General features: G+C 38.4%; 2 protein-coding genes across 2 annotated transcripts in view; one reads left to right on the top strand and one right to left on the bottom strand.

Moving 5' to 3' along the window:
* The window catches only part of Ecm2 (extracellular matrix protein 2), a 32583-nt gene extending 23789 nt beyond the window's left edge, over window positions 1-8794 (bottom strand). Inside the window, exon 1 of the mRNA XM_021658221.2 lies at window positions 8559-8794. The gene's annotated coding sequence lies outside the window, so the exon portion shown is untranslated. The remainder of the gene's footprint in view (window positions 1-8558) is intronic.
* Window positions 1-19131, top strand: part of Cenpp (centromere protein P) — a 200494-nt gene that overhangs the window by 149200 nt on the left and 32163 nt on the right. The window lies entirely within an intron of this gene.

Here is a 19131-nt window from a genome sequence, read left to right as displayed (position 1 = left end):
TTAATAGCTCCTGCAACCAACAAGAAAATTCAGTCAGGTTTCAGGATATAAGATGAATATATAGAAATCAGGATTATTTCTGTGTGCTATCAAAAATAGAAGCTAAGTCACAATGTCATTTTGTAATAGCATAAAATGTGGATTACTAGGGAATATTTTATAGAAGGTAGACAAGGTGTCTGTCTTCTCTGAAAAATCAACCCTACAGTGCTGCTCACAGAAATGAACTGAGACCTTTGTAACAAAAATATTTACCCTCTGGTGGATCAGAGGCCAGGAGGTTGCAGTTGCTAAATTCTCAGTTCTCTTCAGATTGCTCTACACTCTTGTCACAAATCTGGTAGTCCTAATTCTACCAGGCTGTTTTGGTAAAAATTTACCAGCTGAACCAGGTGCACACACATCTGCAATTCAGTCATGTGCAGGAAGACTGAAAGTTGAGGTCAGCCTAGGTGATGAGATCCATCTCAACATAAAATTGTAGCTTATGGTAGAGTTTTTGTAAAGCACACACAACATCCTGGATTCAATCTCTAGTTCTTTTTAAAAGGCAAAAGAAGGGCTCGTATGAAGGCTGCACAGATAAAGGCACTTGCCACAAAGTGCAGCCTGAGTGCCATTCGTGGGACCCACATGTTGGAAGGAGAGAAATTACTCCCAAAAGTTGTCCTTCTGCCTCTACATGTGCTCTGTGGCATGGATATGAATGTACATTCACATGCACATACAGTAAATAACTACATTAAGTTTAAAATTTAAAAATAAAATTATAAAGAAGAAAATGTTTGCAATAAGTAAAATCATATGAAATTAAAGTTTCATTGTTTCAATGTAAAGTTTCACTGGAACACAAGTCAAATCAGGCCTTCAAAATGTAAAATAATTTAGACTCAAGAGGATAACTTTTCCATTCAAAGCTTAAAGCAATGCCTCTGGACCAGGGAACATAGAACAATGTCTGGAGACATTATCAATCATCATAGTTGGAAGCATCTCTACAGGTATTCAGCAGGAAGAGGCTGAGTGTGCTACTGATCATCCTACAGGATACAGTCACAAACAACAAAGAATTAGCAGACAAAAATATTGGCACTGCTTAAATGAAACGACGCTGATTAGTTTTAATGATACAGGCACATGTTATAGGCAAAATGTACTGCATTTATATTGGATGAAGTCAGTGGTTACCAAAAGGAAGAGTGGGAAATTAGCTGTTTTCTTTTTTTATTATTATTAACTTTATTACAATTTATTCAATTTGTATCCCAGCTGTGGCCTGCTTCCTCATCTCCTCCCAATCTCACCGTCCCTCCATCTTCTCTCCTTATGCCCCTCCCCTAGTCCACTGATAGGGGAGGTCCCCCCCTTCTATTTGACCCTAGCCTATCAAGTCCCATCAGAACTGGTTGCACTGTCTCTCTCTATGGCCTGGCAAGGCTGCACCCCACCAGGGGGAGGTGATCAGAGAGCCTGTCACTGAGTTCATGCCAGAGAACGCTCCTATTCTCCTTGCTAGGGACCCCACTTGGATACTGAGTCTACGTTGAGTTTTCACCTTACACCCATCAGAATAGCTAAGATCAAAAGCTCAAGTGACAACACATGCTGGAGAGGACTTGGAGAAAGGGGAACTCTCCTCCATTGCTGGTGGGAGTGTCAACTTGTACAACCACTGGCCCTTTCTCAGACAGTTACAAATAGTGCTACCTCAAGATCCAGCTACATAGGCATACATCCAAACTATGCTCAACTGCACAACAAGACATTTGCTCAACCATGTGAGTAGCAGCTGTAATAGCCAGAAGCTGAAAACAACCTGGATGTCCCTCAGCTGAGGATTGGATACAGAAATTGTGGTACATTTACCCAATGGAATACTACTCAGCTATTAAAAATAAGGAAATCATGAAATTTGCAGGCAAATGGTGAGAACTAGAAAAGATCATCTTGAGTGAGGTAACCCAGAAGCAGAAATTAGTTTTTTTAATATGATAACCTCCTTCCTAAAGTTTTTTCTTCTAACTCTAGACTTACTTTCATTTTATCTGTTTCCATTTCTAGTACATAAATGTGTTAAAGAACCCAGATGCATTATCCTTCATTTTTAATATCTAGCAGGTATAGCAGTACTGTTGGTATCACTCTCCATGTCAAGTATGTAGCTTATGTATTCTAGAGTGTTCATGTTCCTCCTTTCTGTTTGATGTTTCTTTTTCCATTTCTGAGGATTGAACCCAGAGTCTTTCACATTCTAGATAAGCACTCTGCCACTCATCTGACACGTCCAGCCTTTTCTTCACTTTGAGACAGTGCATCAGTAAGTGACCAGCATGGCCTCTGCCTCCAAGACAACAGCATGCACCCAGCATTGCTGCTGTGCTCAGGTGACACTGCTGTTCTCTTACATTCTACATGGCCACGTGCTGCTTCATCATATACAGCTCACGTTGCCCCTTTGACATCATCTAAGGGAAGTCCTGTATTCTCTGTCCTTGCCATCTGAGTCCATATAGCGCTGTTGGAAAGTTCTTCCTTTGGCCAAGCTTGTCCTCATGATAGCCCATAAGAGATTAAAAATAAAAAAACATGTCCACAGTTTTCTCCTGAATTTCTATTTTAATCAGTGCTTTAAAAATAAATTTACATGTGTAAAAATGATACCTGATTTTAAAAAACCAAATGGTACATAAGAATATACAGATGGAAAGACAAGTCATGGTAACCATGATTTATTACAAGCATACTCACATATTTGTATCAAGAAGCAAAGAGTTAACTATTTGGGGCCTTGAGGTCTACAGTCTATGTCACAGCTTCTCAGTTTTCTCCTGGCACCAGAGTGTAATGCTCAGCATCATTTGAGTAGTGGGCCTAGTTATGTTCTGATAGTCCTGTGTTCAGCAAAGAGAATTTGTATGTGGGCCATGATTTTCAAGCTCCAGATTCAGTGTATCTTTCATGACCTCCTCTAAATACATATGCTTTCATATTTATTTAAATATAATATATACATTAAATATATAATATAAATATAAATATATATACATTAAATATATATTGTATTTAAATATAAATAGGAATTGTCAATATATTACACTTCAACCTATTTCATCCCAAGTAGCAAGAAATTCTGAGCATGTGGGCATACATGTCAGTGTGTTCTAAACAGTCTATTCACCCTGTTTCATCCTGTAAATTACTTAACAAATTTGGTATCTGGTATTTTAACATTTTTTCTTTAATTTTTTTGAAACATGTTCCATCACAGTCTATGTTGTTTACCATTGTATGTAGCTGAAACTGTCCTTGAATTCTCCATCTCTCTGCCTCTCTGTCCTAAGTGCTGGTGTTGCAGGTGTACATCCTGTGCCTGGCTACTCAGACAGTCTTAGTCATGCATCCTTTGGAAGCATTTTCATAGTCTTAATTTTATTTTTAAGTTTACAAATAACATTAGTAGAGCCTCTATTTTTTCCATTTTGGCCTTTTTATGTTGCTTTTATTTATTAATTAGTTTAGTCAGGTTTATTAGTCAACCTTAAAGCTATGTTATATGCCTGTACAACTTCAGAAGTGTCATTGTTCCTGGTGCTTTTGTCATTAGGGAGAGCTTTCTGTATCTCTGCTATTGCTCTAGTAAGATCTGTTTTGTTTGATATTAATGCAACTGCTTTATTTTGGTAATGTGTGCTTGCTTTCAGCCTTTCCGTAGTATATTTTTTCATATGCTCTTTGATTTTTAATGCAGTCTGACAGTCTTCATATTTGATAGGGACATGAAATCTATTTATACGTAATATATATCTTTACCTCTTCCTGAGCAATGCAAGAACCAAGATGGCTTTCATTCCAGTTATCCCATTCTGGCATAAACATAGTTTTCATAATGTACTTTAATTCTCCATATATGTTAAGCATAGTATATCAATAGATTTTCATGAAAATATTATTTTTCAGCTGGCAGATGGCTCAGTGAATAAAGGTGCTTGCCATTAGGCCTGATAACATGCATTTGATCCCAGGAACTCTATGTACAAACATAACAAACAATTGTAAACAAAAAGATTGCTGTCATGCTTTGTATTAAAAACCATTTAGATCAGACTCTTTGACCATCTTATCAAGATTCAGAGCCAGATTGTTCTCTTTTATAAAGATCTGGCCTGTGTGTTGTTTAACAGCAGTCCTGGCCTTTTTTTAGCACACCTTCCCCCAGTTATGACAGCTGAGAATATTTTAGATATTGCCAGATGGCCTGCTCCTCATCTGAGAGCTGCTTCCTTAGACTCTCCTAAACAATTTTTCTTCTTATTCTTTCCTGCTCTAGACTTTTGTTCAGCTTTTCCTTCTCATTCAAGAAATGTCTTACAGTAATTCATTCTGTACAGTTATTTTAAGGATCACCTCTCTTTCTGAAAATGCTCTTATATTCTGAAAGTACGTGTTTGCTGCATAGATTTTAGGTTAATAGTGTTTAACATTTTTCAAGATACCATTCCTGGTTTTTTGTTTGTTTGTTTGTTTGCATTGCTTCTACCTAAAAAAGACAAAACAGGATCTTGTGTAGCCCAGACTCATTGCATAACCATGGAAGACCTTAGCTTTCTGATCCTTTTGCCCAAACTTCCCAAGTGCAGGGTTGACTGGAGCCTGTCACCATGACTTCCTTTGTTGGTTTGAGAAGTCATGACCCAAACAAACTGCTTTTAAAATGGCATTTTTTTTTTCTTGGCCACTTTGTGGATGTTCTCCTTGGCCCTCAGATGTTTTACTCTGGTGCACGTAGAAGGTATGGTTCTCTTGTTCTATTACATTTAGGATTCATGATACATTTTTAATAAATGCTGAATTTGAGGGGGTTAGGGGGTGGGAGACAGGGTTTCTCTGTGTAGCCCTGGCAGTCCTGGAACTCACTTTGTAGACCGGCTGTCCTGGAACTCCCAGAGATCCACCTGCCTCTGATTCCCAATGCTGGGATTAAATGCATTTGACAGCTGCATGCTGAGTTGTGTTTTGTTTTGTTTTGATTTGTTTGCCGAATTTGTGTGTTCATTTTTTGTTGTTGTTTTCTTAAACCCTCAGTTCTTTCCATATGGCTTAGTAACCTTCTCTTTTTAAAACTACAGTCATTGTGTGCAATAACCTTTCCATTGTGTCTTCATGCCACTTTCTCTTTATTGTATTTTTGTTCACCTGTTGCCACATGATTCATTCTCACAATTGTAACTGACCTGGCTTATTAATACTCTCCGCAGCTGTGGCTTATGCATTATTAAATTCATCTGTGGGCCTCCTTACCTCTTTTGTTGAATTTCTTAGTTTTCAGTGATTTTCATTGTTTTTAATTCTATACTACAATTTCTAGTTCTATATTCTCCTCTTTCAACATTTAATCATGTTTGTCTTAATGTCTGTCTGAAGATAAGGTTTTCTGAGTCCTCTTTTTATCTGTGCCTGTCATCTGTTCTTTTGAATTTTAGCCGTGTTTAGTTTCTTCCTTTGTCTGATGCCCTTAAAATTTATGCCAGAGAAAGATATAAAAACTCATGAAATGTTTGGACCTAGGATGGTATATTTTCCTCTATTTTTGTTTTCAAAGACAGGGTTTCTCTGTGTCACCTTGCCTGTCCTGGACTCACTTTGTTGACCAGGCTGGCCTTAAATTCTGGCTTGTGCCTTCCAGAGCGCTGGGATTACAGGCATGTGCCACTGTGCCCCACTTGATAATATATTTTCTGTCTAAAGATTTTCATGTTTTAGTGTAGTGTTGCAAATGCTGTCAGTAATGAACCGAGCGATTTGAAGCTGGACATCACTGTACCCAATGTCATCACACCAAGGATCTAGTTTTGCTAATGTCACAAGCACTGATCTTATCATCCTACTGCTTGGCCCTAGTCTTTGTTTTGTGTCTGTCCCCAGACTTGGAAAGCTATTTTAAAGCTCAGTTAAGCTCTCAGCCACCTCTTCTGGAATCCACAGATGTTTCTAGACCTAAGACAGTCTGGGTTTTAGTCTTATTCTGAACACTAGCTCTGTTGTTTTTCTCATCTTCCTAGTCGTTCTCAGCAGATGAGTTGATCTGTTTTCTTTGCCAGAGAAAGTGCCTTCAGATTCCTCTTGTTCTTTGCAGAAAACTGTATTTCTTACTCTTAGACATGGTAATATATATATATATATATATATATGTATATAAATTTATATTGTGGATCATAAGTGTCTGAAAATATCCCATTTGTTTGAAACTAGAATAGTAGCTTCAAAATAATTTTTCCTTGAATACTTTTCAGATATTGGCTTATTATTCTCCTCTCTCATACTTTGTTTTCTTTTGTCTTGCCATATACTGTGGCTAGCCTAGAGCTAACAATGTAGATTGGGCAAACCTTGAACTTGTGGTGGCACTTCTACCACTTCCTCCAAGTATTAGGATTACAGTGTTAGCTACCACACCCAGCTTGGTCCATTCTTATACTGTTATGGAGATGTTGACTTGAATTCAGTTCCCATCCCTTTGTAGGAAGCCTTTTTATTCTGCCTTCCTGTGGAAATGTCTGATTTTTTTTTTAGCATGTCTTTAACATTTATGAGTTTCACTATGAAATAGTAATAAATTATTGATTTTTTTTCTTCTTGACATCTTTAAACCCTAAAACTTCTTTCTCTGATGAACTCTGTTAATTCTTTCCCATGCTTATTCAAAGATTTATCCCACCTTCCTCCATTCCTCCCCTATCCAATACTGGGAATGAAGCCTAGGGCATTAGGAATGCTAGACAAGAACCATACAGCTGAGTTACGTCCCTAGCCCCATCCTCTATTTTTTCATTGGTCCCCGTCTTCTCTTGAATGACTCCCCAGTTTCTGCCTTAGCTCTTCTTACTTCCCAGTGCAGCTATTTTGCCATATACTTGTTACTAACATATCTGCTATTATTTCTAGGAATTTGAGAGACAAGAAGGCACGATGTATATTTGGCTTCCCCTCTTGAATCTTAGTAGTTCTTTTTGTAGCTTCATCTGCTAAAATCTCCTTTTAAATCAGGTTTCACCCATGTGGACATGCCCTTGAATCATCTGAACTCAGCAGCTAGCAGTCTTAGAGATGTCTTCATGTCAACTCCAGCATCAAACTTCTGTTCAGGATCTTTGTATAAGTACTGCAGTCATTTGGAAGTCGTTGTTGTAGATCATTGAAATTAAATTACATTTAAACGTTTTATGATCTGCTTTAGTTTCAGAAAAACTAGTTAGCAGAATATAAAGAAGGAGCAAATTTATTGGCACCTGAAGTAATGTAGGAAAGCAAAAGCAATGACAGCAGTGGAAATGTAAGCCACGGGGCCAGGGTAACCCTGGGTTTGCTAAGTACAGCAGTGGGTCCTGAGCGACACATAGCATGAATATTCGCATCATGTGCACAGGTAACTGACTTGCTTGTTTTGACAGTTATATGTGCAATCAATGAGGGCCGTAAACACTCACTTTTTGGACCTCTGCACTGTATAGATAACCGCTGGGGTCTCCAGTGAAGACCTCCTATAAGCACCCACTTGTCAAGGAGGTATGTGAACACTGGAAGAGATTGTGCCACTCAGCTAGGTGACACACTCCCCTGGATTGGGAGACCCTCTCTTAGTTTGTTTCCCTGTTTTAAAGCAACTCATTTTTTCTTACTTTGGAAAGCTGAATAGATTTTTACAGAAATAAATTAGGAGGGCTATCTTAATTTTAACAAAATCAGGGTCTAGTTTAAATAAATTTTAAGAAATGGCCCCTAATACTAATTGATATTCAGTGGCTTATAGAATTTTGCATTTTGTTTAATATTTAATAAGCAACTTTATAATCATGTTTCTAAATACTCTCATAATAATATCATTTCCATCAAGTAATGTTTTGAACTTTTTTTGTTTGTCCAAATATTGAATATCATCTATAAACTTTGATTAACTTATTTTCTCCATTAAAAAATTTTATCACAACCTATTGTGGTGGCACACACCTTTAATTCCAGCACTCAGGAGGCAGAGGCAGGAGGATCTCTGTAAGTTCAAGGCCAGCCTGGTCTACAAAGCAAGTCCAGGACAGCCAAGGCTACGCAGAAAAGCCCTGTCTCGAAAAACAAACAAAACAATTTCATCACTTGTTTTAAGTAAACTTTAAAGGTATCTATAATCTTGAATATATCTATGAAGTCACAAGTTATTATCCTTCATGTTTTCCAGCAAACTTAAAATGGAAAATGCTACTAATTAAACATTTATTTTTTTTTAGAACTTAAAGGAAATTGAGAAAATTAAAGTTTCAAATCAGTTGATACGTCTACTCATCACGTAATTCTATCTAAACATATGACAATAGTTGATAATTCCTTAACATTTGATATACTGAGAAATAATCATCCTGAAAAGAAACAAACAAAACAAAGCATACTTTTCAGTCTATTAGTACAGAGCTAATTTTCTCAAGGATTAAACATATTTGCACATAAAATACCCAGATAGTAAAGCCACAACACATGCTACAGTAGAAACTTAAAATTTAAAACATGTTTACCTGGAAATCTAAACTAAGTAGGCTTTGCTTGGTGTCATTTAAGTCTCCCGCTGAAAGTGAAACAAAACCAGAACTTTCTTTAAAAACAAAGAACAGAAGGGAATGTTGAAAATGTTAGCTGACTTCTTAGTAAAATCTAAAATAAGTGCTTCCCTTGGGATAAACGCCTTTCAGTTCTTTGTATGGAAAATCAGCCAAAGGAGTAACCAGGGAAAATGGTTACCAAGGGAAAAAGAATTTTTTTTAAGTCACAGGAAAAATGGAAAACATCAGCAGTCATTGGGCGGGGGTTGGAGAACATTTCCTTTGCAGGCTGAAAGGCAGAACTGGAGTTACAAAAGTGAACTGAAAAATCTGTGGCTTTCATAGGATGTTTGCATAAAGATGTTGCATGAATATTGAAGTCCAAACTAGCAATATACCATATGAGATCTGTCAGGCCTATGGGGGTGGTATTCTCATCACCTAAAAGACAAATGTCTCTCCAATACTGTTTAAATTGGGTTAAACTTCTTTTTATTAAGGAAACAAAAACTAGTTACATATTAACGCTATTAGAAATTATGTAATTTCAGTAGCTGAATGGTGGTACATGTCTGTAATCACAGTACTTAGGAGGTAGAGGCATCGGGTGTTTTAAGATCGTTCTGGGCTATATATGGAGTTTGAGACAGCCTAGGTTACATGAGACCCTGCATCACAAAAATTATTGATTTCACATATATCAATTATATGAAATATATTTTAATATATTTATTTCTATAAAAGTGTGTGTGTGCGTGTGTGTGTGTGTGTGTGTGTGTGTGTGTGTGTGTAGTAAGACTCGTCATTACCAGTTATCCCAGCAAATTAGATACATGCTTTGGCCTCAGGTTTCGTCGTCTCCGCATAAGCAAGTCAGAAGCAGATGAGTGTCAAGCCCAACACTGCTGGCTGTGGATGCTTGACTTACACTGTGGAAGTGCCCAAGGACTCTTTAGCAAAGTAGATGGAAGTCAACTATCAAGGCACGTAGATTTGAAATTTAGAAATAAGACAGACAAAGATATACTTGCAGATGATGATATATTGATTTATAGTGAATTAAATTGATCTCTGAATATCAAATTTGGAAACAATAAAATAGTGAATAAATGCCTTTACATTTTTAAAGGGATTTATTTTTCTTTTTTTAATTTTTAATTTTATTTTTATTAATTACAGTTTATTCACTTTGTGTCCTAGCTGTAGCCCTTTCCCCCATCCCCTCCCAATCCCACCCTTCTTCCCTCTTCTTTTCTAAGCCCCTCCCCCAGTCTAATGATAGGGGAGGTCCTCCTCCCCTTCCCTCTGACCTTAGCCTATCAAGTCTCATCAGGACTGGCTTCTTTGTCTTCCTCTGTGGACTGGTAAGGCTGTTCCCCCCTCAGGTGGAAGTAATCAAAGAGCAGGCCAATTAGTTTATGTCAGAGACCGTCCCTGTTCCTATTATTGGGGGACCTTCTCAGACACTGAGCTGCCATGGACTACTACTGTGCAGGGATTCTAAGTTATCTCCATGCATGATCCTTGTTTGGACCAATCTCAGAAAAGACCCCTGTGCCCAGATTTTTTGGTTCTGTTGCTCTCCTTGTGGAGCTCCTGTCCCCTCCAGGGCTTTCTATCTCTTCCTTCTTTCATAAGATTCCCTACACCCTGCCCAAAGTTTGGTTATGAGTCTCAGCATCTGCTTTGATACCTTGTTGGGTAGAATCTTTCAGAGGCCCTCTGTGATAGGCTCCTGTCCTGTTCCCTGTTTTCTCCCTCTTCCGATGTCCATCTCATTTGCCTTTCTGAATGAAGGTTGAGCGTCTTACCCAGGGTCCTCCTACTTGCTTAGCTTCTTTAGGTGTACAGATTTTAGTATGATTATCTTATATTATATGTCTAATATCCACTTATAAGTGAGTATATACCATGTGTGTCTTTCTGCTTCTGGGATACCTCACTCAGGATAATCATTTCTAGATCCCATCATTTGCCTGTGAATTTCATGATTTCTTTGTTTTTAGTTGCTGAGTAGTATTCCATTGTAAATTGTGTAAATGTACCACAATTTCTGTCTCCATTCCTCAACTGAGGGACATCTGGGTTGTTTCCAGCTTCTGGCTATTACAAATAAAGCTGCTACAAACGTGGTTGAGCAAATGTCTTTGTTGTATACTTGAGCATCTTTTGGATATATGCCTAGGAGTGGTATAGCTGGATCTTGAGGTAACACTATTCCTAATTGTCTGAGAAAGCACTAGATTGATTTCCAACGTGATTGTACAAGTTTACATTCCCACCAGCAATGGTGTATGGTTCCTCTTTTTCCACATCATCTCCAGCACATGTTTTTACTTGAGTTTTTTGTCTTAGCCATTCTGATGGGTGTGAGGTGAAATCTCAGGGTCGTTTGATTTAAATTTCCCTGATGACTAAGAATATTGAGGGGCCTGAGGGATTTATTTTTCAGTCAAAGAAAACACGAAGAGAAAAATTATCTGACCAATAGACAAAATACATTATAGAAGTTTGTAGACTACGAAATGGTGGTAAAAGGCAGGAAGCGGTTTTTCAGATCAATAATAGTCAGGAAGTGTTCATTAAAACATGTGCTATCACCCTTAGTGTGAAATGTTGAGACAGAACATTGAGCCAGGTGCACACCAGTAATCCCAGCACACAGGCAGGCAGAGGCAAGCAGATCTCTTTGAGTTCGAGGCCAGCCTGGTCTACAAAGCGAGTCTAGGACAGCCAAGGCTACACAGAGAAACCCTGTCTTGAAAAACCGAAAAGGAAAGAGAGGGAGAGGGAGAGAACATTAGAGGTAGAATGTGAACATTATCATTTTTAAAAATAACCCAAATAATTCTCACATACTTGGTAGTCATCAATCTCAGCCTGATTAGAACATGCTGTTTTGTTGGAGAGAGGAATTGACTGCGTGGTATGCTGTGTGTGTGGCAAACAGAAATGGCTATACTGGGGGTAGCTAATAAAGAGCAGTACTGTCTGCCCACGAGTCACCTCCAGAAATGCATCATAGCAACATCATTCTGCGCAGGGATGTGACTCCAGGGTAGTACTTTGAAGCACTGTACTATGGACTTCATTTTTAAAAAGTAAACTAATTGTATATTTAGAACAGTGGATTACAAAGCTCTTTGGAAGCTAAAGTAACCCATTAAGACTGACCTGTGAAGTTGTCTCCAATATACCAAGAAGAAAAAGGAAATATTCAAAATGCTATATATAATATATATATTTATATATTGCATGTATATGTTCTTATATAATATATATGGCATCTTTCTGAAGAGCAGATTAGAAGGGATAAATAAAAACATTAATAGTATTTAACTCTGGGTGATGAAATTACAGAGACAATTTTTCTAAGTAATTCATCATTTTAACATTGTTTTGAGCTTTTTATAACCAAATGAGGAAAGAATCTTTAAAAGATTATAAGCAAAAAAGAAAACCTCTTCTTTTTTAATTTTTCTCTTTCTCTCTCCTCTCTCCCTCTCTTCCCCCCATTCCCTCTGTGTGTGTGTGTGTTTATGTGTGTGTGTCCTGCATGTATGTCTGTTTACCATGTGCGTTCAGTGCCCACAGAAGCCAGAAGAGGACATCATGTTCCCTGTAACTGGAGTCACAGACAGTTGTAAGCCTCTCTGTGAGTGCTAGGACATTGAATCGTAGTCCTCTGCAAGAGCAGCTATTGCTCTTAATGGCTGAGCCATCTTTCTGGCTCCTTTAACAAAAGTAACTCTTCAGTGGTATAGAGGAATAACAATAACTATCATTCCCAGATTGACATGGTTGGAAAAAAAACAATTTTAAGATTTCTGAGGTCATTGCTCTGCAACTTTTGTGGTTTAATGGATGAGCTCTTTTTCAGAAACTATTTTAACTGCATGGAAAAAGCTAGTGTTATGTATGGTTTTTCTTTCTTTCTTATTATTGTAGGCATAATTATGTCCTAAAACTTGGCTACCATAGTGCTCCAAAAGAATATAGTGGTTGCCACCAAAGACTACGTAAAGAGTGAGTAGCACCCATGCCAGAAGGGAGCCTTAGGACCTTTCTTTCACTCACCACTAAAGTCACTTAGACTGTTTAGTGTTTATTGTCAACACATATGTTGTTACCTGGGAAGAGTGACCCTCAGTTGAAGAATTGCTTTTATAAGATTGGTCTATGGGCATAGCTTGTCGTCTATTACTGATTAATGTGAGAGGGCGCAGCCCACTGTAGGCAGTGCTGTCCCTAGGTGGGTGATTCTAGACTGTATAAGAAGCCAAGCTGAGAGAACTAGAGAGCAAGTCAGTAAATAGTTTTCCTACGTGTTGTCTGCCACTGCTCATGCTTGAGTCCTGTCCTGACTCCCTCAGAGATGGATTGTAACCTGCAAGCATACAATGAAACAAACCTCCCTCCCTAAATTGCTTTTGTTTTAATGTTTATCCCAGCAGCAGAAAGCAAGCGAGAACAGAAATTGGTACCAGAAGTAGGGTGTTGCTGTAGTGGACCTGACCATGTAATTTGGGGGGGGGTTAAAGATTGTGAAAGGATTTTGGAACTTAGACCCAGAAAAGCTATTGTATCCTGGGAACTTGGAAGATAATACAGAGAGAAATGTTGACAATGGAGGCCAATTGTGAAGTTTCAGAGGAAAGAGAAAAATCTTAGGGATGTTCATATGTTATATTTCAAGAATCTGTGGTTGCTGTTTAACTGGAGCTGTTTAACTGTGATTAACAAGAAATCAGTACTACTGAAGTGAAACCTTCTGTGCTTTACTGGGAAACCAGATGCTGCTTGGCTAAGGCTGAAAACATAGCTGTGATTTTTAAGAGGCTACCACTATTGAGGTAAAAACTTCTGAAAAGTATTTCTTTAGGGTCAAAATACAGAAGGCATAGTCCAATGAGATACCAAGGCTGTACAACAAGCTAGCAGCAGAATTTGGTAGATAATGTTTAGGGGTCTCCCATGGGAAACTGGTTGTGAAGGTGATAATGGCATAAAAAGGTCATGGAGAAAAGGTGAAGCTTGACATTAGGGGGCAGGGTTACTGGAGTCTGTGAAGAGGCCAAAAGAAGCCAACAGTTGAAGGTGCATTCTGGAGTTTTGCAATGGAGACACCAGGAAATTGGGAATGCCAGGATTGTGAGCTATACCAAGGAAAGCAGCAGGTGTGGAATAGATCTGGTCTGGGCCTACAAGATAAGCTTTATGTTCTGTGGATGGCAAGGCTGGAGAAGTGAGTGGATGTACGCAAACCTTTTGCAGCCAGAACATCATGGGTGAGTCCTAGATATCCAACATAGAGGTACAAGATTTGATCTGCACTGATAACCTTCAGTTGCACTTACATGTGATTATTTTTATGCCCTCGTAAGGAAGTGCTTTTGCTGTTGTTGTTCAGAAGCCTACAGTAAACTTAAGAGTGGGACTTTAAAGTTATACTGCATGTTATATTATGATAATATGAGATCTTGAAGACAAACAAGAAAGTAAAGATTATAGCTTAAGGTAATGTGTTCATGTACAAGTTGACAAGGAGTGGAATCTACTTGTTGGACTCAGCTGTCAACTTGACAAAACTCAGGGTTATCTGAGGAAGTCTCAGATCAAATTGGCCTGTGGGTGTGTCTGTGTGGCATTTTCTGTTGTTGTATTTCAAGAGGAATCCTTATTAACTTAGAGAGTGAACCTGACATATTGTTGAGTTACAAAAAGGAAATTACAAGTCAGGTGGTGGTGGTGCACACCTTTTATTCCAACACTCAGGAGGCAGAGGCAGGTGAATCACTAAAGAGTGAGTTCCAGGACAGAGAAGCCCTGTCTTGAAACACAACCAAAAGAAAAAAAAGGAAGGAAATTACAAATGTTGATGCTTTGTAAGTGTATGAGTAGATATGAAGACTGGTGTGTCTAATTAAAATAACCAGTTTTATAAAGAATTTTATAGATTGTTATTTTATTCACATTTACTTCTTATATTTCCTGAATATTTATTTACTCAGGAAAATTAGGTTATTTTTTTACACATCCAACAAAACAGAAAGAGCTCCTTAAATAATAACCATGTTCTGATCACCTAACTTTTGTCAGTCCCTTTAACTCCTAATTTAATATTTTTACTGTACTGTTTTATAACAAGGCAGCATACTCTATAATGTATTTAATTCCTTCATCTCTGCAACTTCCTCCCTCCTCTCAACTCCTCTCCTCCCTTCCCCCTCTCCTTTCCTGGATTTTATCACATTCTTCCTTCCTTCCTTCCTTCCTTCCTTCCTTCCTTCCTTCCTTCCTTCCTTCCTTCCTTTCTTTCTGTTTAATTAATTACACCATTTTCCTCCATTCCCTTTCCTTCCTCCAATGCCTCCATGTCCCAAACTTCAAATTCCTGGCCTCCTCTTTGTGTGTGTGTGTGTGTGTGTGTGTGTGTGAGAGAGAGAGAGAGAGAGAGAGAGAGAGAGAGATCAACATTCCTTAGTTGCCTATAGTTCTTTGTGTAGGATTGAGGCCACATAAGCTTTCCCTCATCCACATTAGCATGTCTATTGGTATCATCCTTGTTCAGCAAATACATTGGTAAGATTTTGGGGTGTAGCCTTCTGATGTTCTAGGAGACACAATCTGAGAACAAATTCCATGTTCCTTTGAGTATTACAATCTTTCTGACCCTCGGGTGTAGGAATTGTATTGTAGATGTATTAGTATGAACTATGCCTCACAACTCTGCATTTTGATCAGTTGTGTTTTTTTATAATGGCCTCCCTCTGCAGAGAAGGTAAGGATTACACTTAACTGTGGATGTAATATTTAGAATGTAGTTAGAGATTTTGCTGGTTTAGTAAGATGTCAATTGCAGATTCTCCTCCAGTACTCACAGCTTTGCTAGCCCTATGGTAGTAGGCTAGACTTCCAGTGCCAGGCAGATTTCTCTCTTGTTGAGCATGTCTAAAGTCTAATGAGACAGCTGTTGGTTACCGCTAAGGAGTGTGTGTGTCACTACTGCGTACACTTTTATGGTTATCGTTGCTAGTCATTATTGTGGTTCATAGGCCAAAGCTGAGGACAACTAGTTGCTTTCCTCGTTTGGAGGTTCTGTTGCGCCTTCTAGGGCCATAAAAGCTTAGTCCCCAAGGAAAAAAAGGCTTTCAAGTCAGTTCCAGCTCAGGGGCACTGGGTCCTTGCTCTGAGTTCAAAACTGCATGTATTCAACCTCCTTATGTCATCAGCAGTGGAGTCAAGCCTTCTACCTCTGAGGGGCAACCAGTAGCAATAGCAATAGCCTATGTTTTTGGAGTCTTGGGTGACCCTGTCCAGCAACTCAAAAAAGGCCTCTCATACCTGGTGTTGGGAATTTTGTTAAATGATCTATGACTCTTGTAAAGAGCATTGTCAGCCCACATAGAAAAATTTTATTGAGAAAAAAAGTATATATATATATATATATAAAATTGTGTGTATTATAGGTATTTTGGGTAATTAATAATTACTTACAATTCTTTCAAACATCTTTACTGTTGTTTTACATTCTTCACTATTTATTTCTCTCCTCTCGCCCTAATTAAAGCCTCCACCCCAGTTTTCTCATTTCTGCCTTTAGATAACTTGTACCCTGCTATTTATTCTCCCTTTGTATTAACCCACCCCAAATGATCCTTTTTTGTTTTCTTGGCTTCTGCAGTTATTCCAAGTAACATATGTACTAATCTCAAGATTTGGAACTAGAAAGCTCAGATGAGAGAGAACATATAATATGTATCTTTCTGGATCTGGTTTATCTCACTCAATATGATCTTTTCTAGTTCTATCCATTTAGAAATGATTAAATGCATCAGTGCCATACTATATAGAATCAACGTACACACTCAATAGTTTTTCTATGCACCAACAACAAACATACAAAGACATTCACAATAGCCTCAAAGAAAATAAATAAAGAAAATAAAGGTTTATTTCTAGGAATAAACCTAACAAAGAGGGTGAAGGAAATTTACAATGAAAACTTTAAACCTCTGAAGAAAGGTAGAGAAAGACACTAGAAAATGGAAAGATATCCCATGCTTATGGATTTGTAGATTTTTTTTGTAAAAAAATGGCCATTTTACCAAGATCCAATTACAGATTCAATGCAATACCAATGGAATTCTTCATCTTATTAATAACTTCACAAAATAGAAAAACTATCCTAAAATTTGTATGGACTCACAGAAGACTCCATCCAGGTAGCCAAAACAATCATGAGCCAAAAGAACAATACTGAAAGGATTACCATTCCAGATCCCAGCATAAATTACAGAGCCATGGGAATGAAAACAATATGGGACTGGCACAGAAACAAACATGTAGGCCAAGGGAACAGAGTCGAAAATTGGAGCATGAGTACACATAACTTCAGCCATTTAATATTTGACAGTGATGCCAAAAGCATACACTAGAAAAAAAAGCATCTTCAACAGATGATGCTGAGATACTGAATGTCCATATGCTGAAGAATGGAACTTGGCCTGTATCTATCACCTGTATCTATTGAACGACCCTTTTACAGAGGTTGCTTAAAACCATAAGAAAACACAAATACTCATATTATAATTCATAACAGTAGCAAAATCACAGTTATAAAGTAGCAATGAAAATAATTTTATGGTTGGGGTCACCACAACATGAGGAACTGTATTAAAGGGTCACAGCATTAATAACTCCAAATGGATCAAAGACCTAAATGTGAAACCTGAAACACTGAATCTGCTAGAGGAAAGCAGGCAGTTCCTATATGATACAAGATCAGGAAAAGTCTTTCTGAATAGGACTGCATTTGCCCAAGAATTAAGGCCAACAATGGACAAATGGGATTTCATAAACCAAAAAGCTTCTACATAGCTAAAGAAATAATAACCTGGTGAAGAGGAAGCCCACAGAATGGGAGAGAATCTTTTCCAGCTTTTTCAGAATCCATCTGACAGAGCATTAATATCCATAATATATAAAGGATCAAAAAACAAAAAGTCAAAAAAAAAAAAAAACCCAAATCATTCATTCATTTTTTTTAAAAGGGACCTAAACAGAGTGTTCGCGAAAGAAGGCCAAGGAGTATCTCAGAAAATATTTATCTCTAGAATTAGAAAAGTGCGATTAAAAAAAAAAAAAACCCTGAAATTTTCTTATCTCAGCCAAAATGGCAAAGATCACCAAAACAACTGCAACAAATGCTGGGGGCGGGGGGATGCAGAAGAAAGGGGACCCTCATTCACTGTTGGTGGGATTGCCAACGGGCGCAGCCACTGTGCAAAGCATTATGAAGAGTTCTCAACATGCTAAAATTACATCTACATGGGACCCAGCTTTTATTTTATGTGTAGGGTGTGTGCCTGCCTGTGTGTGTGCACCGTGTGCGTGCAGAAGAGGGTGTCAGATCTTCTAGAACTGGAATCACAGATGGCTGTAAGCTGTCCTGTGTGTGTGCTCAGATTCAAACCCAGTTCCTCTGGAAAAGCAGCAAGTGCTCTTATTGGCCAAGCTATCTCTCGAGCTCCCCTCACTTTTCTTTTTCGTTTTCAGTCATTTTTTTATTGGTTAACCTATTGTTGGAAATCAGTATGCTCTTCTTTTCTTTCTTTCTCCACATCTTATATTGATTCTCCCAGCCACTGTCCATACCCCCTAAATGTTGATGTTTCTCACATCCATTCTTGGCCTCATCTCTTGTTCTTGATTTATTAAATATAAATGAGGGCTCTGGGGAGATGGCCTAGTCAGTAAAGTACTTGCTTTGCTAGAGTGAAGACCTGAGTTCATATCCCTAGAAAGCCCACACATATATGCATTCACACACAAAACAAAAAAGAAAAGGACATTTGCTAATTATAGTTTAATTTCCTTCCTTATTAGGCCTTTTTTTTTTTTTGCTAGACAAATACATTTAAACTAAAACTATAATTTCTATTGTGCAGCATCTTAAATTTTATACATACATTCATTCATTCATTCATTCAATTTTCTGAGACAGGGCCATATAGATTTGATTCACAGGTCTGTCAGCCCAGCACTGGCAAGGTGGGAGGCAGAGGCTATCGCTCCTGCCTGACACGGCCAGATTCCACGCCGGTGAAAGGCTCACTCTCGAGCCAGGGATAGAATGTGTCTGAGGAAGGACAGCGGAGGCTGCCTTCCGTCTGTACCCCCGGCAAACACATGGCAGGGAGTGACCAAGGAGCACCTCTGCTGAGGACCTGACTTGTGCAGTCACTAGTGAGTTACACAATTCCTTCTGCCTTGTGTTCATGGCTTGTCCACTTTAACTGTTATTTTCTGGGGGTTTGGCCAAAATTCTTTTCTTTTCTTTATTAATTGCACTTTATTCACATTGTATCCCCCCTATGGTTCCCTCCCTCCTCCCGTCCCAATCCCTCCCTTCCTCCACCCTCTGCGTGCATGCCCCTCTTCAAGTCCACTGATAGGGGAGGTCTTCTTTTCCTTCCTTCTGATCCTAGTCAATTAGGTCTCATCAGGAGTGGCTGCATTGTCTTCTTCTGTGGCCTGGTAATGCTGC

This window comes from Meriones unguiculatus, chromosome 19 (genome assembly GCF_030254825.1).
Source record: "Meriones unguiculatus strain TT.TT164.6M chromosome 19, Bangor_MerUng_6.1, whole genome shotgun sequence".
Lineage (NCBI taxonomy): Eukaryota > Metazoa > Chordata > Mammalia > Rodentia > Muridae > Meriones > Meriones unguiculatus.
Note: the sequence above shows the minus strand (reverse complement) of the source record. Positions and strands in the feature narration are given on the sequence as shown.